At 35.5% G+C, this 24145-nt stretch overlaps 3 pseudogenes; all 3 read right to left on the reverse strand.

Moving 5' to 3' along the window:
• Window positions 1-7347: 7347 nt before the first annotated feature.
• Window positions 7348-7956, reverse strand: LOC147825270 (protein ELYS-like; annotated as a pseudogene).
• Window positions 7957-16865: 8909 nt separating this feature from the next.
• Window positions 16866-17783, reverse strand: LOC147825271 (protein ELYS pseudogene; annotated as a pseudogene).
• Window positions 17784-17837: 54 nt separating this feature from the next.
• On the reverse strand, window positions 17838-21894 carry LOC101698884 (protein ELYS pseudogene; annotated as a pseudogene).
• Window positions 21895-24145: the final 2251 nt, after the last annotated feature.

Here is a 24145-nt window from a genome sequence, read left to right on the forward strand (position 1 = left end):
AGTGGAGGTCCTCCAAATTGTAATCTTCAAGGATTTGAGATGTATCTAGTAATTTTGTATATGTAGAACTTCTATCAATTTTACAGTGCTATATAATTATATAGGAAATTATCACTTTTTTGCTGTCTGACTTGCATTACATAGGCATTGTAAAAATTCAGTGGTTTCAATACTTGTTAAGTATTGATATGTGTGTGTATGTGTTGGGTGGATGTGTATAATTGTTGCTTAGGAGATTCCTTCTTGCCCCTCCTCATGTGTATAAGTCAGTAATTTCCACCAAAGTGACATTCCTAGTCTAGTTCCACTCTTTGCTCATGTTACCCCATGAGAAGAATGCGTGGTCACCAATTCTCCATCTGGCGGATCTGTTGTACTAATGTACTGTTAGCATTGGACATGTGCTCAGGTGAACTGTACAAGGTCTAGACTTGGTGGGACAGAATGTAGGACCCAACAGAGTTAGGGAGCTCATTATTGCCACCCTCAGCACATCATAAAAACTAGGATTTACTAGTAATAATGCTGACATGTTAATCTCCGTAAGTTTATTTCCTCTGTTTCTCCATGAACTATAGAGCAAGTCAAGAGAGATAAACTTAAACCCTTGAAACACCAACAATGGCATACTGTTGTAAGGAATAGATTTCTACAATAAATGTTTTTAGGTGCTTCCCTAACATCTGAATAATCTGTTTTCCATGAGGAAAGTTAGAATTATCACAGTGAAATTTCCCCTCAGAGGTGTACATGTGCATTTGTTGTGTATACATATAAAATTTACTTTAGTTATTTCTTCTATTTCTTGTAGCTTTAAATCAGAATAAAAGGAAAACTATTTAAATGTGTCTTCAGTGCATGTAATGGCCTCTGATCTTGCTTCTGAATGTGCTTGCTTTTTGCCTCCATTTTCTCTTTAAGTAGCCATATTAAAGGGTCAAAAGGCAAGCTGCATTTGTGGCTTATATTTGCTGTCCTTTGAAAATACGACTTGACTTGTTTGACTAGGTTTATGGAGACATTCTTAAAAACACTTATGCCCACCCAAAACTCTAATATTTACTACCACTGTGTGCATTGCCGACTCTGCCTCTTATTAGTACAAACTACTTTTCTGTTAGCTTGTCTCCTATCCCCCAAATCAAACTCTTTTGGTTCCAGCTTAATGTTTTCTGAAATTAACTTAGTTATTTCTTTAAAAATAAGTAGAAATAACTAAATGGTTCATTTTAGTTAATAACTCTGGTTTAATGTCTAGTATTGGACAGCAATAAATTTTTAACTAATCAATATTCTTTTTCCTCCCTTAAATTTCTTCTGTTTCACTTACATTTTAAAATATTTTACATTGACATATAATTTGCATATTACAAAGGATTTTTAAACATAATTTTTAACTCTGATATTTATGTAATAGGGTATTTTACTACTACTTTTATATAGATAGGAAGAAAGTAAGGGAATTATTCACGATTTTCATGGCTGTGGCTGAGGGAAACACTATGAGATCTTTCCAAACCTATTCCCTGAAATGAGACTTGCCTTGGAGCACTCCAGAACTACTGGCTAATTTAGTAAAACCATAAGCAAGAAAAAAAGAAAAAGAACTTTGTTGACTGTTTTGAGTGTGTGTTTGAGTTTTGAGTAAATTTAAGTCATTAGTTCGGAAGAAATGGAGTATGAAGCAGCTGGACACATTTGTCTCCAATTGCTGAGGACCATAGCCACACTAAGTAACCTCCTAGAAAGGAAAGAACTGCTTTCCCTTCCACTGCTCAGTCTTATGCCCCTGCCTCTGTGCCTAATGTCACACCTGGGAGCCCCTGATGAAGATAGTTTCTATAGTCTATACACACAGAAAAAAGAAGGTGGCTTTGTTATCTAGAACTTTAAACTTTTGTGTAGCTAAAGAACTCTTTTCTTCTATTTGTATTTGTGGACTATAGTCAGATGAAACTCTCTAAATTCTGTGATAAGGCATCATATAAGATAAACTCATGTGCCTCACATGAAACTTTATGTTTGGATATGTGTACTTTAACCTTTAGTAATTTTACACACACACACACACACACACACACACACACACACAACCCCTCAAAAAGAGACAAGTCCATTACCTGAATACCAGACAATGTTCCTGGCATAGTACTGTTGGCTTTATTATGAAAGTATAAAATGTATTTAAATGACAGAAATATTTTATGAGGAAGGCACACAGTCTATGAAAAATTGTAATCCATAGTCCATGTATTGGAATTTTAATGTCCACAAGAATCACTTAGGAGACTTGTTGAAAAGTAGATTCTGCATCAGTAGATCTGAGATGGCTCCTGTACTACTATTTCTTTGGGCTCTCATGTGATGATAATTCTTCTGGTCTTCAGACTACACTTTATGTAACTAGAGTCTAAATTATAACTATAGAGTGGAAGCATACATGGTGAAAAAAGCTGAAATCTTTAACTCCCTACAGTTTATGTACAAGTTAATTTTTTTTTCTCACTTTGGGTATAGTTTCTTATTTATAAGACTTTGAAAATAAAAAGTGAATACCCTGAGGTCAAATTTAGTATTTTTTCCTGAATACAATAAAACATTTGTAAAAATCTTCTGTATATGCTGGACATTGTGATACATTACTGGGGAGACTGAGGAAGGAGCATCTCAAGTTTGAGGCCAACAGAGAGATTTAGTGAGTCACAAAATAATTTTTTAAAGGAATGGAGATGTAACTCAATGCCTGCTCTTTCAAAGACTTAATCTTCAGAACCACAAAACAAAGCAAAGCAAAATAAAAGTTCATTATATGTAAATAATGCTTGAGTTACCATATTTCATACCAGGTGTATAAACATTTACATCGTACTACACATTTGTTATTTGAGCTCTGGACTAAAATTTTGTGTCTTGTAAATTCATTTCAATTCAACACATTAATGAGAAACTTTTTTCTTAAATAGCCAGCGTAATCCTGTTGGTTCCCACAGGAATGTGGGTACACATATATATAGTCAGTGAGAAAAATTTGCTAGTGTTTAGTTATCCATGTAATCAGTCTCAATCACTATTTAAATAACAAGAGCAAGCTGCTTTATGGTTAACACAGAGGACATTTGGGCAAAAAGGCAGGCTACCCCCGACAAGACTAGAACCTAGTAGAGAAGCATCCTGTAAAACAAAGCACATGCCCAAACATACATTTCTGATGTATTAAAGTTCTATTAAAAAAACATTGTTCTGTAAGGATTTGTCTCGGGTCTGCAAAACTTGGTAAAGTTTTAACTATTCAGAACACTTCATTAATTGAAATGTATTTTGCATGCATGTTTGGTAAGAGACACAAAGATGGAAAGAAGCCTTTAATGTCAAGGTACTACAATCAAGTTTTCAGGTGGGCAGGCAGCTGTGCACGGTAAAATGAGACAATGTATATAGTGGATTATACATGAAATATAGCAGAAGCCTCAGAAAGTGGAACAAATCAATGACAATTTAAAAATATATAGTATTAAAAAGGGTGCTTGAAGAATGAGCTTCAATGAATGAGTTTTCCAAGAAGACAAACTGAGGTTGAGGGAGGAGAATAGCAGAGGTAGAAGAACATTCCAAGCAAAAATAGTAACATACTCAAAAGGCGGGGCTTAAAACAGTATTGACTTGCTTAGGAAACTGTTGTTCAGAAACGGTGGTGTGTGCTTTGTGGGGGGAAATCTTGAAAGGGAATATTGGGCAGACACTCAGGGTATGACATGAGGAAATTTCACCTTTAAAAATTTAGATTTTTAAATTGAGGGGGGGCATTTAAATTTGAACATCTCTAAATTGTGGTCTTTCATTCACATGAATTACATATAAGTTTTCTTCTATGCTAAACTGAATATGTGAATATACACATTTATGGGCATAAATGAAACTTGCACATTTGCTTAAAATTTTAAAATCAAAATATTTCTTATTTCCACACATTTTTACATTCATCTTTTGTATATGCTACTCCTCAGATAAACAAAGAACCAGCCAACTTCTTGTACGTCAATTCTATCTTTCTATTCTCCTTGATATAGGAGTAGAAAAAGCCATTCTACCAGCATGGAGAATTCTACCAACTGTAGAAAGCATAAGTATTGTATTGCTAGTTACCATTGTGGGAATACCAAGATTAGTTTTTCTGAAATAACAGAATAGAGAGAGAGAGAGATTTAGGTAATATGGGATTACTGAAAGAGTATGTTCTATAATTGTAATTAAAATAGTGTCTGTTCTCTTGGTAAATGACTAATTTATTATAGGAGAAATTTTGCAATGATAGTGCAAAATTTTAAGTTCAGTAAAATAATTTTGTTAAATGAGGTTCTTGGTAAAAATCTTAACATTTACCTTGAAATATTTTCAAGATGGGTATGGTTTGGCTACTTATTTAAAACAATTCAAAGGCATAAATAAAATTTGTGAGGAAATTTCTAATTTAATAGTTTCAGGTAAACAGATTGCCTATGAAAATGAATAAATATTTTTGGCTTCTAAAAGTATATTACCTCTATTTTTAGGAGCAAGTGATTTTTGAATAAGAAAACATTTATAAGTACTCTTTTGTATAGATAGAACTTATTTATGTACCATAAATGACATAAAGTATTGTGCATTTAAAATTTGTTTTGAGGTTTCATGATAGATGTTCTTATACACAGTCAAGGCAATAAAAAAGGAACATGATTTGGAGATGTGTTGGATATGTCCATTACCTTGATTGCAATTTTCATATGCCCAAACTAATCAAACTGCACATTTTAAATATATGTAGGTATTTGCATAAAAATTAGGTTTCAAAAAAGCTGTTTTTTAAAAACAGAAAGTGGCATAATATTAAAGACTTTTAATACTAGCTTTGTTTCATTGGTCATAATTCTAAGAAATTAGAAAAAGAATGTGAAGCTGATTTGATAGACTCAACATCTAGATAAGAATATAAAGAATGAGTAGGTGACTTCTTGACATCTCTGTGATGTATTAATCATCAGAAAAAGTTGTCTTATGATTGTGAACATATTTTGAACTACAGAGAGCATGAGAAAGGGCTGACTTTTGAAAGCTATGATATAAATAAGCTGATGGACATATAACACCCTTTGGTTTATAATCAGTGACACTAAATGAAGTCAAAAGAAAGGAAATTTCTGGTGCGTGTTCATATCTTAGAAAGCACAAGTTTATGATACAGTTATGAAGTTCTGATTCAGTTCTTATGTTTCCACAGTGCTATATCATGCAGCCAATATAAAACTTGCATAATTTTTACTCCCAATTCCCACCATTTGTAAAATGTAATTAATTAGAGACAATGTCCAGGTATTCTCAATATCTTTTTTTGTATACACCAAATGTGAGCTAGTAACTGTACTGCTAACTAGTTTTCAGTTCATTTTCTTTCTTGGAAGATTAAATAAATAATTCAATTTTAAAAAGCAATTGGAAATGAAAGAATTAACTTTGTTTTTTGACTTAAGATTAAATGACACTGAATTGTAAAATACTAATTATCATGAAAATATAACCTTCCTCAGTTGTCAACAGAAGTCTCAATAACCCTGGGGTCAGTTTTGGGAAATGCAGGTCTTGGGTATGAAAAGGTTGATACAGGGCAATGAAAGAAAATCACCCACTAATTACTCAATTTCTCCCTCCCTTAAGAGTCTGTCAGCAAGAATAGATGGTTGAGATAAGTTGTTGAAAATATCATATATTTTCTAAATAGAATGAAATGAGTAGGACCAAAGGTTTGGTTTCCATTTTTAGATTGATTATATGTTGTAGTCTATGTCTTTCTTGGATTTTATTTCTTTCATAGTGATTGCTTAGTGCTTATGCCATAAACTCACAAATGGGCACAGTTTACCTTTTTTCATTTAAATAATATTTTATTCCATAAATGAAAAGCACCTGAAGTACAAGTCTGATGACTGTCATTTAAATTTTATACAATCAATGTCAATTAAATTTTCAGCAAAGTGATGTGACATTTACTAATAACTTGATGGAAGGCCACACTCATACTGCTTTCATACTGACAGCATTGCCATAGACATTTTCTTCATTTTCTTATCATTCATGCTGTTATTTTGTGGAAAAAATAATGTAGAAAGCACACTGTTATACTTCACACTAAAACAATACTTTCTGATAAAGTAGTTTGTTTTTAGATTATCAGTTATTAATGGTTCATTCATTACACATTATTAATTACCTGCTACAAATTATTTCACAAAACAAATACTCAGTTATTGATGAATTTTATAAGGCATCAAACATCATTACTTAATAGCACACAATTGTTCTGCGCAGAACAGGGTGTTTTTGTTTTTTCTTTTGCCATATGTACTCATACTTTCCCATTCTTAATGTGTGTTTGAGGCTGTGTGGTAATTTACCAGTTTTAGAAGCTTAAATAATAAGAAATTTCTATAATTCATTAGCAAACTGCTTCACAGCAAGAACATTAAAAAATTGGCCCAAATTTCTTCTCTCTTCAATATTAGGCACATACAAAGTGCACCGAATATACACAAAACAGATCTACTTTGCATTTTCTTCTTAAATTCTTTCATGAGATTGCTAATGAACAGTAAATTGGTTATTCTAACCTGGGTTATTAGTCTATGGACTAAGAGACTTTAAAGATAAATAGCCTTTAAGCTTGCTGACAAGAAATGCCAACACTATTAGTTAACCAATGCATTATTTGGTGGATTATACAAAATTTGTGAAACTACAGAAAGCCAGCAAAGCTACATGCCCATAATTCATTTTCAGCAAGGTAACAGCCACAAAACAAACAAGAATACATAGTTAGAAATCTTAATCAAAAAATCAAATTGTTTCAATTATAAAACAGCAACCTTGAAAAAAAAATCAGTAGTTCAAGCATCCTCATTTTAAGACTGGTCTAATCTTTTAACTGTATAGAGTGAAAATGGAACAAACACCTTCTAGCATACCCAGTTATTAAAATGGAAATCCCTTCTCAAAAACCTAACAGACATGAGAAACTATGAGGTATATACCTTACTTAACATTTAAATTATATAACATAATTAAATAGTATATAAATGCATGAAGTCTTTAATATAAATTTTTTAAAACGCACTAAAAACTTTCAATATTTACTTTACTTAATAAAGACTTTCTATGTACAAAAATTTATAACAGTTTATATAAATTATAATCTTCTAAATTAGATGATTTTCAATAATTTAAAACAACTTGATAACCTTACAAATATGTATCCTTTAAGTCGGTGAAGAAAATTACATTTTCCTGCATAAAACTTGCTTTGGATTGGAAAGCCTGTTACTTCTGCATTTTTTTGTGTGTGTTTGTTTGTTTGCTCTTTATGCCATCAACTGGACTTGACAAGGGAGAAATCAGTTTAACTTCTATTGAAGGAGATGACCAAGAATTTTCTTTGTTTTTCCATCCTTGTTTTGTTTCTGGAGTCTTGGTTCTTTTCACTTTTTGCTCTCCCACAATTTCTGATTTAGCATCACCTTCCAGTTCATCTACAAGCGTGAATGTAATGGGTATTTTTGGGTTTTTGTGTCTGGTGCTCAAAGCAAGAGATGAGAAGACAAACTGAGGTGATAAATCTGAAACCAATTCTTTCAGCTGTGCAGAAACATCTATTTTTATCACCTTATACTTTTCTTGGAAACTTTGGTGAAGGTGGAGAAAATAAAGACTCATTTTCTGTTTCAGAGAGGTTTGCCACCAAGACAGCCTTAGTTAATCTGATCTTTGCTATGGAAAGATTTAGTAAAAGCTACAGTGGCAAGAAATTTTTCCTCTTGGTCATTTGGTTCTTTGTGTGTTATCTTTACCTATCTATTCTGACACTGAACATAGTGGATGTTTTTGGCTTTGATTTTCAGCCTTCTTTATAAGCTTTTGCTTAGAGTGCATACCATAGCAAGTTCCTCATTTAGCATTAAAAATGGACTTTCTGAACCTGGCTTTCTTACATCATTATTTTTATTTCTTGACTATGGTCTTGCAGGTTTTTGCACTGAGAACTGTCTTATTTTTGGAACTTCTTTCTTCAGTTACATCCATAAATCCAACATCTTCCAATGAATGTATCTTCCTGGGTATACCATATTTCTTAAGTGGGGCAGGTATCTCAAGTTCTGCTGGAAGAGTCATCTAGGAAGAATCAAGTTTAGACTCTCCTATCACATTCAAAATACTAATAATATCTCTCTTTCTTTGACCCCTTTCATATGTTGAATAGGCAATTGCTAATCACTACTTTTGCATCATGCTTAAATCTTATGTTTTCAGAAACTTCTAAATTGACATTTTTCAGATTTTTAATAGTCCTTGAGGACATGCTAATTTATAAACCTTTAGGTCATTTGTATTTTCAGCATTTTCCTGATTCTGTACAGAATTTTTAATTCTTAGAACTTCTTTTTGTAACAGGAAAAAACTTAAATTCCTTGCTAAAAGAAGTTTCTTCAGTTGCTATTTCCAAAGACTGAGGTAATTTTAATCTTTTTGGTTCCCTACCTGGAGTAACCTGTATTCCTTGTTCCACAGAATAAGTACTTTTTAACATATTTTGATCAATTTTCTTTTTCTTTTTTTCTCTCTGAGAAGTTAGAGAAGTTTGAGATATTTGCTGTTTCTGAGCTCTTTTTGACATCACAATAGGTTCTTCCAGAAGTCTCAGAAATGCTTTTTTTTTTCTAGTTTTCTTTTTTTATTTCATTTAGTTTTTTGGTACATTTTAGGTATACAATACAGTTACATTCATCATTGGGATCTTGTACCCTTACATGATGTATCTTGGTTGTTATTTTTTCCCCATTCCCCTGCCCTCCCTTCATCCCCTCCACCCTTCCCTATTTACAAAAACTTCGTTTCCATGTTTTTCCTTTTCTCATATTTTTTCTTTTCCTTTCTTTTCCCCTTCCTCTCCTACTTCCCCTACTCCTTTAGATATTGTCTGCCTATTTCACAATATAAATTATACATTTTGATCCTTATTAACACTTTTAGTTTTTCACACCAGAGAAACTATTCTGTATTTACACGTGTGTCCTATTTATTTCATTTAAGAGTATGGCCTCAGTGTGCATCCACTTAGCTATAAATGTCTCAAGTTTCTCATTCTTTAAGTCTGAGTAGTACTCCATTGTATAAAAAACCCCTTCCCCTGCCCTCCCTTCAAGTCCACCATCCCTCCCTATTTACAAAGACTTTCTTTTCATTTTTTCATATTAATTCCATTCCCTTCTTTCTTTTCCCCCATGCCTCCCACTTCCCCTTCCTCTTTGCACCTTTTCTTTCTTTTTCACATTATCTGTTATACCTTTTAGTCCATATTTACATTATCTGTTATACCGTTTAGTCCATATTTACAATTTCAGTTTCTCACACTAGAGAAACTATTTGGTATTTACACATGTAGGTCCTATTTATTTTACTTAAGAGTATCGCTTTAATTTACATCCATTTAGATATAAATGTCTCTAATTTGTCAGTTTTATGGCTGAGTAGTACTCCATTTTATAAAAAACACAGAGTTTCTTTATACTGTCTCCAGCTGATGGGCATTTGAGCTGCTTCAAAGTTTTAGCTATTACAAACTGTGCTGCTCTGAACATGGGTGCACATATGTGGTATGATTCTTTCAATTCTTTGGAGAAGATACCCAACAGGCGAATAGCTGGGTCAAATGGGACCTCTAGTCCTGGTTCTGTAAAATATCTCCATACTGTTTTCCACAGTGGTTGCACCAGTCTTCACTACCACCAAAAATGACAAAGGTCCTTTCTTTTCACACTCCCACCAGATTTGTTATTGGTTGATTTTATGATAGGAGCCATTCTTTCTGGAGTGAGATGGAATCACAGCATTGTTTTCATTTGCATCTTTTGAATGACCAGTGATGTTGAACACTTTCATATATTTATTTGCCATTTCTACTTCTTTGTCTGAGAAATGTCTGTTCATTTCAGATGACCATTTTTGGATTGGGTCTTTAAATTTGGGAAGTTTAATTTTTTTAAGTTCTTCATATATTCTAGATAGTAGACCTTTGTCTGAGAAACAGCAGGTGAAGATTTTTTCCCACATTGTGGGCTGTCTCTTCTCACTGCTGGTGGTTTCTCTTGCTGTGCTGAGGCTTTTTAATAAGAGTTCCCATTTGTTGATTGTTTGTGCTAGTTCACAGGCAACTGAGGTTTTGCTCATAAAATCTTTTCCTACACCAATGTCTTCAAGAGTTCTACCTAAACTCTGTTCCAGTCGATTCGGCATTTCTATGTTAGTATTTAGATCTTCACTCCATTTTGAATTTACTTTAGTGCATGGTGAGAGATAAAGGTCAAGTTTTAATCTTTGGTAAGTTGAAACCCAATTTTTCCAGCACCATTTATTAAAGAGGGTATCTTTCCTCCAGTGAAGGTATTTGGTTCCTTGTGAAAGATGTGATTGCTGAGTGTGTCTGGAGCTGTTTCTGCGTCTTCTAATCTGTTCTACTGGTCCTCAGGTCTGTTTCTTTGCCAGTACTATGCTGTTTTCTTATCACAGTAGCTTTGTAGTATAGATTCAAGTTGGGGATTGTGATACCCCTTGGAATATCTCTGTTACCTAGAATTGCTTTTGCTATTCCCAGTCTCTTCTTGTTCCAAATGAATTTTTGGATTCTTTTCTCAATATCCATGAAGTATGCTGCTGGGATTTCACTTGGGGTTGAATCTATATAGGAGTTTTGGAAGGATGGTCATTTTCACTATGTTATCTTACCTCCTAGGAGCACGGAACGTCTTTACATTTTCTGGTACCATCTTCAATCTCTCTTTACAGAGTGCTATATTTTTCAGAAAAGAGTTCTTTGATCTCTTTCTTTAGGTTGATTCCTAGGTATTTCAGTTTTTTGGATTCTGTTGTGATAGGAATTGTTTGCCCTATTTCTGTCTAAGTGAGTCTGTTGTTCGTGTAGAGGAAAGTTATTGATTTTTGTGTGTTGAACTTGTATCCAGCTACTCTACTGAATTTGGTTATTAAGTCTAGAAGACTTTTGGTGACATTCTTGGGGTCTTCTATATAGAGTATCATGTCATTTGCAAATAATGACAATATTACTTCTTCATTTCCTATCTTTATTCCTTTTATTTCTTTCTCTTGTCTAATTGCCATGGCAAATCTTTCCAAAACTATATTGAACAGGAGTGGTCATTGTGGTCATCCTTGTCTTGTTCCTGATTTTAATGTGAAGGATTTCAGTTTATGACCATTTACTATGATATTGGCTGTTGGTGTTTCATAGATAGCTTTAATTAGATTTAGGTAGAGACCATCTATTCAAATTTTTGTAGGGTTTTTATCACAAATGTATGTTGGATTTTGACAAATGCTTTTTCTGCGCCTATTGAGATGATCGTATGGTTTTTATCCTTGGCCCTACTGATATAGTGTATTACATTGATTGATTTGGATGTGTTGAGCCATCCTTGCATCCTTGGGATGAATCCCACTTGGTCAGCATGTATGATCTTCTTGATGATTTTCTGCATTGTATTTGCCAGTATCTTATGAAGGATTTTTGCATCTATGTTCATTAGTGAGATTGGCCTATATTTCTCTTTATCAACTGGGTCTTTCTCTGCTTTAGGGATCAAGGTGATGCTTGCTTCCAGGAATGAATTTGGGAGTATTGCTTCCCTTTCAATTTCACTGAAGAGTTTAAACAGTAGTGGGAGAAGTTCTTCTCTAAATGTCTTGTAGAATTCAGCAGTGAAGCCGTCAGGACCTGGACTTTGCTTAGTTGGCAAGTTTTTATTTATGTTTTCAGTTTCATTGATTAATATTGGGTTGTTTAGAATTTTTAGGTCATCTTCGTTCAACTTTGGTAATTCATATGTATCTAGGAATCTGTCCATTTCTTCTGTGTTTTTCATCTTATTGGCATATAAGTTCTTGAAGTAGGTATTGACGATCCTCTGGATTTCTGCTAGGTCCATTGTAATTTCACCCTTTTCATTCCTAATGGCATGGATTTGGGCCCTTTATTTCCTTTTTCTAATAAGGTTAGCTAAGTGTTCATCAATTTTGTTTATTCTTTCAAGATCCACCTCTTGGTTTCATTGATTTTTTGTATTGTTCTCTTAGTCTCAATTGATTTCTGCTCTGATCTTTATAATTTCCTCCCTTGTAAGAGCTTTGGGTTTGTCCTGCTCTTTTTTTTCTAGAAGCTTGAGGTTCAGCATCAGGTTGTTTAATTGGGCTCACTCTGTTTTTGTAATATGAGTATTCACTGCTATGAATTGCCCACATAAGTCTACTTTCATTGTGTTCCATAGATTCTGATATGTTGTATTGTCATTGTCAGTTAATTGAAGGAACTGTCTGATTTCTTCTTTAATTTCCTCTGTGACCCATTGGTTATTCAGAAGTGCGTTGTTCAATTTCCTTGTGTTTATGAAAATTTTGCAGTTTCTTTTGCTGTTGATCTCCAATTTCATCCCCCTATGGTCTGATAATGTACAGGGGATAACTTCAATTGCTTTACCACTTAAACATGTTCTATGTGTGAGTATGTGGTCCGTTTTGGAGAATGACCTGTGTGCAGCTGAAAAGAATGTGTATTCTGATTTTGGGGGCTGGAACACTATCTAAACATATGTTAAATTTATTTGTTCAAGAGTTAGATTGAGTTCTAGTATTTCATGACTTATTTTTTGTCCAGTTGATCTATCTGTTTGAGGCACTGAGGTATTGAGGTCCCTCACCACTATTGTATTAGTGTATTAGTGCATATATGACTTTTCATGTCCGTTAGTATTTATTTTATATAGTTGTGCACACTAGCATTTGGTGCATATGTATTTATGATTATCATCACTTCCTGTTGGATTGTTCCTTTTATTTTATTTTTTATTTATTCTTATTCTTAGTGTTGGTTTGATATCCACTTGATCTGCAAAAAAGGATAGCTACTCCTGCTTTTTGGGGGGGTTCCTGTTGCATGAAGTATTGTTTTCTACCCTTTAACTTTCAGTCTATGAGTTTCTTTTTCAATTAAGTGTGTTCTTCTATGCAGCATATTGTTTAATTTTGGTTTTTGACCCATTCTGTGAGTCTATTTCTTTTGATTGGTGAATTGAGACCATTAACATCGATGGTTGTAACTAATATATATTGACTTATCATTGTCATGACTTTTTCTTTTTGTTGGATTCTCCCCCTTTACATTTAATTTTTTATCCCACCCAATGGATTCATTCTGCTTTGCTTCCTGGGATTGTGATCCTCATTGTCTTTTCCTAGGATATTGTCTAAAATTTTTTGGAGTGCTGGTTTGGTATTCATGAAGTTCCTAAGGTGCTCTTTGTCATGGACATATCTTATTTCTCCATCAATTTTGAAAGATAGTTTTGCATGGTACATCAATCTGGGTTAGAGGCTGTTTTCCTTTAGGGCTTGGAATGTGTCAGTCCAAGCTCTTCTTGCCTTGAGGGTGTGCATTGAGAAGTCTGCTGTGATTCTTATGTGCTTTCCTTTGTATGTAATTTGTTTCAATTCTTTAACTACTTGTAGAACTTTGTTCTTCTGTTGGGTTTCTGGAATCTTAACTGTGATATGCCTATTTGTAGATTTTTTTTTGATAAGGCTAGTTGGAGTCCTATATACCTCACTTATCTGCTTGTCAAGTTCTTTTCCCCTGCTTGGGAAGTTTTCTGCCATTATTTCTGTGATCAGTTTTTTATTTCATCTATACTCTCTCCTGTTTCTTTTTGACTCCAATCAGTCTTATGTTATTCTTGTTTGCATTGTCTAGCAGCTGCTGTTTTGATTTCTCATGATCCCTTACAATTTTGAAGCAATTTTTCTTTTCCTGGTCACTAATTGCAATCTTATCTTCTATATCTGAAATTCTGTCCTCACATTGGCTCATTCTGTTGTGTAGACTTTCAATGGAGTATTTAATCTCCTAGAAATCTGTTTGCATCTGTTTTATAGATTCTGTTTGTTCCTGTTTTGGGATTTCATCCTGTTCCTCAGCTCTTCTCTAGATTTATTAATCATGTCTTGCACTATGAGCACAGTCTCTGCTGTTATCTGAGAAATTATATCTGATTTCATTTTTTCCAGATCCTCTTTTGTTGCCAGTTCAGTGAGTTGGTGAGTATCAGTGTTCCATCTCATTTCCCTTTGGGGTTGCTGTAGGTGATCTGGAAGACTGCCTTTGAGATTTGTGTATGTGGCTTCTCATTTGGATGTGGGCGGAGCAGAGGGTGTATGTGCTGTTGGTGCCTGAGCAGCTCACCTTCTCTGTGCTGGGAGCAGTGGTATGGCAGCCCAGAAGCCCCTTCCTCTGTGCTGGAAGCCTGATTTGTTTCTTTTCTGCAACTGCTTGTAGTATTTTGTTCTTATGTTGGGTTTCTGGGATCTTGATTATTATATGTCTAGGTGTAGATTTTTTTTGATCATGGCTAGTCAGAGCCCTATATGCCTCACTTATCTGTATGTCAAATTCTTTTGCTCTGTTTTGGAAGTTTTATGTCATTAATTCTGTGAACAGTTTTTTATGTCATTTGTACTTTCTCATGCTTTTTCATGGACTCCTATCAGTCTTATATTATTCTTCTTTGCATTCTCTAGGAGCTGTTGGATTGATTTCTCATGGTCCCTTACTATTTTTAAGAGACCTCTCTTTTCATGGTCACTGACCTCCATCCTGTCTTCTATATCTGATATTCTGTCTTCAGATTGGCTCATTCTGCCCTGTATGCATTCAGTATAGTTTTAATTTCCTGGATATCTGTTAAAATCTGTTTCATGAATTCCATTTCTTTCCTATGTTGGGCATTCCTGGTTTCCATTTCTTTCCTATGTTGGGCATTCATGGTTTCCATCATGGTCCTGAACTCATCTATTTTTTTATGTGTTTTTGTTCTTGAGTCTCTGATCATGTCTTTCATTCTGCTCATCATTTCTGTAGTTATCTGGGAAATTATTTCTGTTTTGAATTTTTCTAGAGTCTCATTTACTGTTTAGTTACTTCCTGTGCTATCATTGCTCAGGGTGTCCAGGTGGTTGATTATCAGACTTTTCCACCTTATTTTCCCCAGAATTTGCATCTGATGGGCTGGAAGTCTGAGTTTGTGCCTTGCTTTAATATCTTCTCATTTCTATTTTTGTTATTGGTACTGTCTTTGTTTTAATTCCTGGGTTGATACTTCAATATTGCTTATAGTATGTATCTTTGTTGCTGTTTATAGAACCTTTATGAAATGATTGCTTCTCAGAGGTAACTTCCAGATATAGCTGGTCTTTGGGTTTTGAGTTCCTAATGAACACCTTAGGCCTAGTGATACAATCAGCAACACAATAGCATCAAACATAGCTTAGAAAATAACAATTTGTGGTAGTTACTAATCTATCACCTTTAACTGTGTGAATTAAATCATAATCGAGAACCAGCCCAAAATATGTTTATAGTGAATAAACTCTTCAATATAGCAACTTTACCCTTCAGGATGGAGTCTTAAAAGGAGTTGGGGAGGGAGGGATAGATAGGTAGAAGGATAGGGAAAGGTTAACAGTGTGGCCAGAGAACAGAGGAAGATCAGACAAACTCTAGGAAACTGTTGAAAACAAGAGGAAAAGACAGAATGAAAGAACAAAGACAAGACTAGAACAAGCTAACAGCAGTAGGGAGTCTAGAAAATGTATATACTTTCCTTTAAAACTAATGACAATTGAGAGAAGTAAAAGAAGAAAAGAAAAAAAAGAAAATAAATCTGAATTAGGACCAAAACAAGAACAAAAAGGGAGATGAAGTACAATGTGGGAGAGCAAGAGAGTGAAAGAGTAAGACAGAGAAAGGAAAGAAAAAAAAGGAAAAAAATCAAAAATTTGAAGAGTAGAAAAAAATTAAAAATTAAAAATTAAAAATAAGAGAAAAAAGAATAATAATTTTGAGAATAACAAAAAACAAAAAGGAAGAGTCTTCTTCAGGGTATGTCTCTGCTGTCACAATGGACAACCTGGATAGCAGTGTACATGTATAAGTCAATTAGTCTCACCAAACCAGTAGCAGTGAGATTCAGGCTGATTTCTGGCTCCAAGTCTCAAGTTGAGCTCCCTACCCTCCTGCAGGGTTGAATTCTGCAAGGTTCTACTGTAGGTTCCAGCTGCCCTTCCTCTTAAGATAGTCCAGGTTCTGATGGGAGGTGATGATTCCTCCAACTTACCAACTATGGTGATCTGGTGTGTGTTTATCACAGAGGTTCTCTTCACTATTCCAGTGGGCTTCAATTTTCATCAAGGAGCCTGAGAGAGGCCTCTTTCTGTTGTTCACTTCTGCTCTATCTTCTGGAGCTCAGAACAATGGCCTTTATGGTCCCCCGTGCCTCTGCAGTGTGGAACCAGGTACCGATGCAGCCAGGAGGCCAGGGAGAGGGTGCGGGAGCCTGCAAGTGCCTGAGCAGTTCTGCTCATTGCTCAGAGGTGGGATTGGGAGAGGTGTGGCAACCCCAGCTCCACACAGCTGAAGTCCTCACCCTTCCGCTTACGTGTGAGGCAGGGTCTCTAGTTTTCTTTATACCTGGTGGCCTCAGAATCTTAAGGGTACCATCATCTGCTGAATCTTCCTGTTGTGCTGAGGTGATGTGCAGATTTTGGATAGGCTGGCTTCTTGTGGGATATCTGGAGGAAATGATATCATCATTCCAGTAACCATTTACCATTAATGTATTTATTTCCTGAACAATCTTAAATGTAGTTTTGTGTAACTTAATGGGGGACATTACATTTTGGCTTATTAGAGATGTGTTTTCATGCATAGAGTGTTTCATTGTTTATGGAGTAATTTCTCTGCTTCTTGCATCTTTAATTACATCTAATAAATTTACTACAATTGTTACTTTAATTGGAGCAGGCATATATGGTAAAGTCTCTACTTTCGGGGATTCTCGGTCACTAGTTATGATAGGTGGAAATTTTACAACATGTCTATTATAATCATTCTCTGCATTGTACACAAGTTTCTCCTTGATTTCTATGTTAGCTGCTTTAGGTAACACATTATATGTCACAGAAATCACCCTTCTCAACTTCCCCATCTCTTTCAAATATCAAGGTAAATTTGCTCTTAGCCACAAAAAATTCTCCACCTACCTTAAGAATGTGACATTCAATAAAGTCTTTATTATCTCACAAGTCACAAAACTGTTGCTCAACAGTATCAAAATTGCATTGGAGTTTAAGAGTTCCCAAGGGATAGAACTCATTAAATGAAAGATTCCAACTTCTTCTCCTGAATTTTGAACATTAAGCTTGTTGTGTCTAATTACATGATTTTCTTGAGTATCGGAAGAACTGTGAGAAATTGAAGGCTTTTCTTTTGATGAATCAGCACTTTCTTTCAGTGCATAAACTTTTGTTTCTCGTTCTTCCTTTAAGTTAAATGTTGCTTTGTGGTCAAGCCTATGTTCAGGAGTATCAAGACTTTCAAATTTAAGGACCCTAGAGCTTCCACTATCACCAATGACATCAGCCATGGAATGACTTCTGTTTGCTCTAAATGTACAGGTGCAGGTCTCAACAGATATTAATCCTTCATCCAAAACTGGTACCTCGGGTTTACAGGTGAAAATTTTACCTTTATGGCATGATGGCACACAAAGATAAGCTTCAACTCCTTGAATGGGGCTTAATTGATATAATTCTGAAAATGATTCCTGTGCAACTTCTAAATTGTGTGTTTGTTTCTGCATGTCTGGAGGAGTTGCTTTTGACTCAGACACATCATCAACTTCTTTTTAGTTTGTTCAGTTAAACAAGTAATTAGTAATTAGGTCAGTGGAAGAGCTTGTTATTTTGGAGGATGTGAACACACATTCATCAAGTTCTCCTGGTGATAGTGCATCATAATATTCTGAAAGACTCTGGCCTGATCTGGTTGAAACACTGTGTTTTTGGTTACATCTAGTATCTCCAAAATTTCTGAAGTTGTATGCCATGACTCTGCATCCATTTCTTGATGATCCTTTCCAGGGTTACTTGGGGAAAAAGATATGGTTTTATCCCTGTGCTCCAGCCATTCAGTTTCTGCTGGAAATCCACTTTTATGGAAAAGTGTAAGAAATACTTTTGTTTTACTGCCATCTTCAGCTCCTGCAGTCATTTTTGTGCTCATGCTTTCTGTCAATAAAATTCTAGTTTCATTAAGTTGTAAATATGCAAAAAGAGAACTTCTATGTGATAGAGAAAGAAATGCTAAAGATGTTGTCTGAAGACCAGGCCTTAGGATAGGTCGAGGAGTCAACTCAGCAAATTCAGAAGAAATAACTGTCATAGCCAGAGATTTAGCTTTCTTCACCATAAGAGAAGTTCCAAGTAAATCCAACTCTGAAGTCTTAGAGGCATTTTGCTGTGATCCTTTTAATTATGAACTTAATGAGGTAGAGAGTAGGTACAGAGGAGATCTTTTGAGGCTTTGATGAATAAACCTCAAACACTGAGAAGGCCAGGCAATGGGATAAACAACCAAATCCAGCAATCTAGAACTTTTCTGTGATGGTTGAAATTGATTTTCAAAAAAATGTCTCAGGCAGCTCTGGATATAAAAAAGAATATATGATAAGAGATGGGTCTTATATTTTAGAATGATTGTAATGTGAGATGTCATTGTAAAGTGAGATGCTTGGCCACACCTCTCTAGTTTTACATAACGCATTGATGAAAGCAGATCTTGTTACCACTGTGTTTGTTACAGTTTTGCTTGGAAAAGCTATTAATGGTCTTGGCATAGAAACTTCTCAAAAAACTTTTGATCTTAACTGATTATAAGGCTTAGCTTGCTCAATGGCTCACTTTCTCTGGACTCGAGGAAGGATTTTCCCATATTGGCCTAAAATAGACTTTCCAGCCACTGACCTCTCCTCTAAATAAGGTGTCACGCTCATTCATAACATTAATTTTCAGAGTCTGTTTCAGCTTAAAGGCAGGGATATAATCAGCATGCTGCAAATGCTGAACTCAAAGGATTCATGACTGAACACTGGCACTGGACTGTAGATGTTTTACTAAACATTCCTGCTCAATGTCTATAAATGGTAACTTCAGTAAATCTTCAGTTGAGCCTGTTCCCCTGCATACTTCATATATGTGCTTTAGAAATTTCTCTCTATTTACTGTGTTAGAATGCTGTTGTAATAAATGACAACCCTCAACCATACACCTATTAAAAAGCAAAACTGAGGTGAAGGAAAACATCCCTATCACCTGACCCTGTTGGCTTTATTGTATGAAAATATCTGAGTGTATATCTTTTCTATCCTTGGTTCGGGAGGGTTTGAATAATCTTTGAATGTTGCCATGACTCAGTTTTTCTAGTACCTCTGTGAAATAGAATATCTAAACCCTTTTCATAGTCATTATGGCCTATCAGCCAAAATCCTTGAATGAATTTAATCTGGCCCCAAGAAATGGAAAAAAACAGTTGGAAAAGACTCAATGGGAATATCCATTTTGTTTGTAAAGGAAAAGGAATGCTTAATATCAAATAGCAAATACACGCAACAAAATGCTTTCTTGTTTTATTAATATTGTCTAGTAATCTATGTCAAGTAGTACAGTACACTATCAGGAGGATATTTTCCCAGGTCTCCTTCATTTCCTTTCCATAACTTTTCAATTTGATCCTCCTGACTGAGAAACCAATCCATCAATGGACAGGCAATCTTGGTTCCACTCCCCTCATGATAAACACCCACATCTTTTTTGGTGTACTAGCTATGAATTACTAGGTACTTTTAGCATAACTTTGAGGACTGCACAGCATCACCTAAGCCTTCTGGTAAAAACCCAGACTGAGACAACCAAAAAACAGTTTGTGCGTATTGACAGAGGAGCTGGTAAATGCATGCTTATTGCATAATTCCAGGAGTCCTCTCTCAGCTGTGCACCTGTACTGAAGAACAATTGAAGAGTGTATTAAGATTACTAAAAAGCAAATGGCATTGCTGCATAGACTGTATAGTTTGTGAGTCTTTGAAAAGACATGAACCATCAAACAATGGTACACATAGTCAAATTTTTCTTTTGCAAGAACCATTCTATTCCAAGTCCAATCAAGAATAAAGTTCCAATTAGATAAAGAATTTGCTTGATTTTTGTGTTATCCATCTTGTGATGCAACCAGTCAATAATCCCAGGGAATTTGTCTGAGTTGCTGCTGAAAATATAGCTTTTAATTGTGGTTTTTGGTTAAACTGGAAGGTTATCAGTAAGTCTTGGTGAGAGAAGGAAGGCCAGGTACAAAAAATTGAGTATAACCATCAAGAATAACTTCAGCAAGAGGAAGTTCCAATGTCTTTAAAAAGTCACAGTGTCCTGTGCAAGTTATATGAACAACTCTTGAGTTTAAGAAGCAAGTAGCATCGAAGTTAAGAGTACCTGGGGTAAAGAACTGCTCTGGAGGTGGATATGAATGAGAAATGCCTCAACTTAAACTTCTCTCATGGACCACTATAGGCATCATGTAATGTAGAGAAATATTACTCAAAACAGACTCCCCTGACCATAATGGAAAATAGGAACAATTATTCAGATACTCTCCTGATCTTAGTGAATGTGGGCTTTGGGCATGATGCCAATGGTTTATGTCAAAGAGCCCCAAATGTATAGAAGGCTCTCCCTCTCCATATATATTCCCTTGCCAGGTGAAGACCAGAACACTAGTATTGGGAGATACAGCTTCACTCATGCCTTCTTCCTTATCACCATAAGGTGGAAATTTCTCTATACTCCAGCATCCCAACAATTTGGTATTACATCCCCTCAAAGGGAACATGCCACCAGCCAGTTCCAGTATGCATCTTTCTCTGCAGTACTCTAAACCTTCATATGAGATTTTTCCTGGTGCCAAACATTTTCTATTGCCATATGTTGGCTGAAGGAGATATAAACTCGATTTGCCCCCCCCACACACACACTATTTTGTGTAAACAGCCCACAAGTAACAGCAATGACGAGGATCATTGAAAAGGTTCCTGAAAAGTAAGGGGATATACAGGAACTCTTCCATCTTCAAATTGTGTGTGATACTCTTTTCATATTCCAGAGTAATAGCCATCAAAACAACCTACAGCAAGCTGATTTGTCCTGGTAATGTAACTGAGAGTGAAAACAGTTACTCCAGATGGGCTTCTTGAAAAGGAACACAGATGGTGCCCTGCTCTCCTCACACTCTCTGATATGAGGTACTTCTGCTGGGGTACCAGTTCAGCCCAAAGTCTGATGCCTCTACTTCATTTTTACTGCAAGATGAGTCATTCAAAAATCAATAAGAAGAATCTGTCCGTTATTGGTTCCATTGCTGCCACACCAAAGAACCATAGCAGACTTGGTTGTAAATACTGTGTGTTTGTGCTGACTCCTCTGTGATTAGATACTGGTTTGATGGCTGTTACCCTTCCAGGAAGAGCAACTGATTTAACCACTTTTGATATACTAAGGTCATAAAGACAAAAACACTTTCTGCTACTTTTTCCAATCCAATTAACAATCCAGTTTTCTTCTGCCAAGAGCATTCTTTCACTTCTAGGACTACAGGAGGTGGTTTCTTTCCTCTTGTGAATCTCCATGCAGACACAGGCTCTCCTGTTAAGCATTCACAACCTCAGGTTGGGGACCATAAGCCAAGGAAGCAAAACCATTTTTCCCTTCAGCAAATTTTCCACAAAGCAGAGATTCTAATACTGTTCCACTTTCTGTAAGGGGTTTAATAGCCTCTTTGGGAAACTTCAGGAAGTCATGAGTCACTTGAATTATTAAGTGTCTATGAGTTCCCAGGCACCAGGCCCCTGAACAAGGGGATGGCATACCAAAGTCAGATAGGTCCCAGGCACCAGCAGCTTCCCTTGGGGTTCTACCTTCCCCTCACAGAAAGAGGGGAGGGTGGAGATCTCTGCAGCTGCCAGAAGGGATACCTATATAAGGTAATAGATAAAATTTTTAATCTTACTCTAGGGAGGTAAAATCATACAATTAGATAGGAGCCTACCATTGCCATCCAGGAGACCAGTGCAGCCTGAGCTCCACTCCAGGAGCCTGCCACCACTGGGTTCCAGACCTCATGTGACAGAGAGCAGAAAGGTCACTATTCTGAGCCCAGGAAGATGGTTCAGTGGTGAATAGAGAGAGAGCCTTTCTTAGGGCTGTTGAGAATTGAAGCCCAGAGAGAGTGAAGAGAATCACTCCAATAAAGAACAGCCACACTCACTGAATCCAATCATCTCCTAAATATTTCCTAACACTTTGCTCCCACCAGCACGGAGTCCTTACATAAGACTATGTATGGACCTTGCTCATTTTCACTTCCATGTTTTGTGGAATTAGCTCTGCTATTGAGTCAACCCTTCTTTTTCTCTTTTAATCTGTCTTTCCTTGTAGTTGTTTTATTTTTTCCCTACATATCATTCCCTGATTATTCAGGTTTATAGTCAGCTATTTACGTGCTTAGACTCTTCAGTGTGCAAAAGAATTTATTTTAAACACTGAAATTCACTAATGAAGAATTTATTCTAAACACTGAAATTCACTAATGATGGCTTGTGGCCAGATGTAAAATAAACAACTGTCCTGGCATGGGACCAAGGAAGAGTAGAGCCCCTATTGTCTGTGCACTCCTGGCTTCTCCTCCTTGTGTTCCAAGTTTCTGGAAGGAAAGACAAACTATTTATGCTCCTTTTGTTTTCCACATAGTATCGGCATATACCAGTAACTTAGGATCTCAATAAAGGTGTGTCAAATTGAACTTTGTTTGATGCCTGTTTTAGTATATGTGCTGCCGAAGTGAGCACTGTTTGATGCCTGTTTTAATTATCAACCATAAAATCACACTGTAAATGATAATCAGGATGTTTGTGAATTTCTAACCTTTTAAAATTGATTTCAACAGGGAAATAAAAGGATGTTAATCCTAAAAGTGCTTAGATTTACCTTTGAAATGAAATTTCATGCTTACCCTTAAGCACCAGTGTGTCTTATAAATCAAACAATGTGACAGTTTCACAGATTAAAAGGAACTGCAACACTGTCCCACTCTTTTCCTCATCCACTGCCCTTCTTTCTGAATCCCAACCCACATTTAGCTCAGCCAGTGCATATACAGGCATCATGCTACTGAGACTTGAGTGGAACAGAAAAGTTGACAAAAGTTCAATATTTTAAAGACTTTTTTTTTCCTTTTCATATGGAAGAACCAAAAAACAGGGCAGGAAATCCCAGATATTAACAAAGAAATAAATGCAAAATATATTCAGTTACTTAAGAGATGTCAAAACATCATTTAGTTGGAAACTCTTAAATCATACTTAGCTGTACCTTCCACTCCTGACTAGGTTTCTTCTTTTACAGATTTCAGTGATATATAAGACCATAGAGATCTATCCAGTCAAGTCATATAAACAGCAATGTCCACATTTATATTAAATTATGTATTACATTGTATTGATATGATTTTTTTTATTTGTTTGTTTTCCTAAAATGTAGGTTTGAAGAGGAAGGTATTTTATTGAAGTCACTATTCCATATACAAAGGCTAAAACAGTCATGGCATAAAACAAATATTCCGTAAATGCTTCTGGAGTGAATTAATGGAATTTTTTAATGGTTTTGTAAAGGTTTTGGAGAAGCTGGTCTTATAAAGAAGCAAATGTGTGTTCATTCTGCTCTATAATTGAATCTAGTGAAAATCAGGGTTGTTTTAGATCCAGCTAGCTTATTTGGTGTTTTTCAAATGCTCTGCATTTGCAAAACTTTTAATGAGTTTGGCCTCAAGGAGTTTTTCTCCAATCCATATGTTTTTGATTCCCTTAGAGTCAGCTCTTACTAAAACTATTTCAATTATTTATTCAAGAAACCTTTTTAGATTTTATTAAGGTACATTTTATGTCTGACTTTTTATAGCACAAAGCCACTTTCTCAACACTTACAGACGGCATTTCCAAAAATTCATAAACATTGAGATATTTTAATTTTTATGCTGGTTCCCCATTTCCAGTTCTAATGTCACTGGACCAAAAATTTGTGTTAGTTGTGATTGAACAGTAGCATCTCCATATTTTCAACA

The sequence above is a fragment of the Heterocephalus glaber genome, unplaced genomic scaffold (assembly GCF_053883595.1).
Source record: "Heterocephalus glaber isolate CG9 unplaced genomic scaffold, H.glaber_assembly_v1.0 deba00001504, whole genome shotgun sequence".
In the NCBI taxonomy this organism is placed as follows: domain Eukaryota; kingdom Metazoa; phylum Chordata; class Mammalia; order Rodentia; family Bathyergidae; genus Heterocephalus; species Heterocephalus glaber.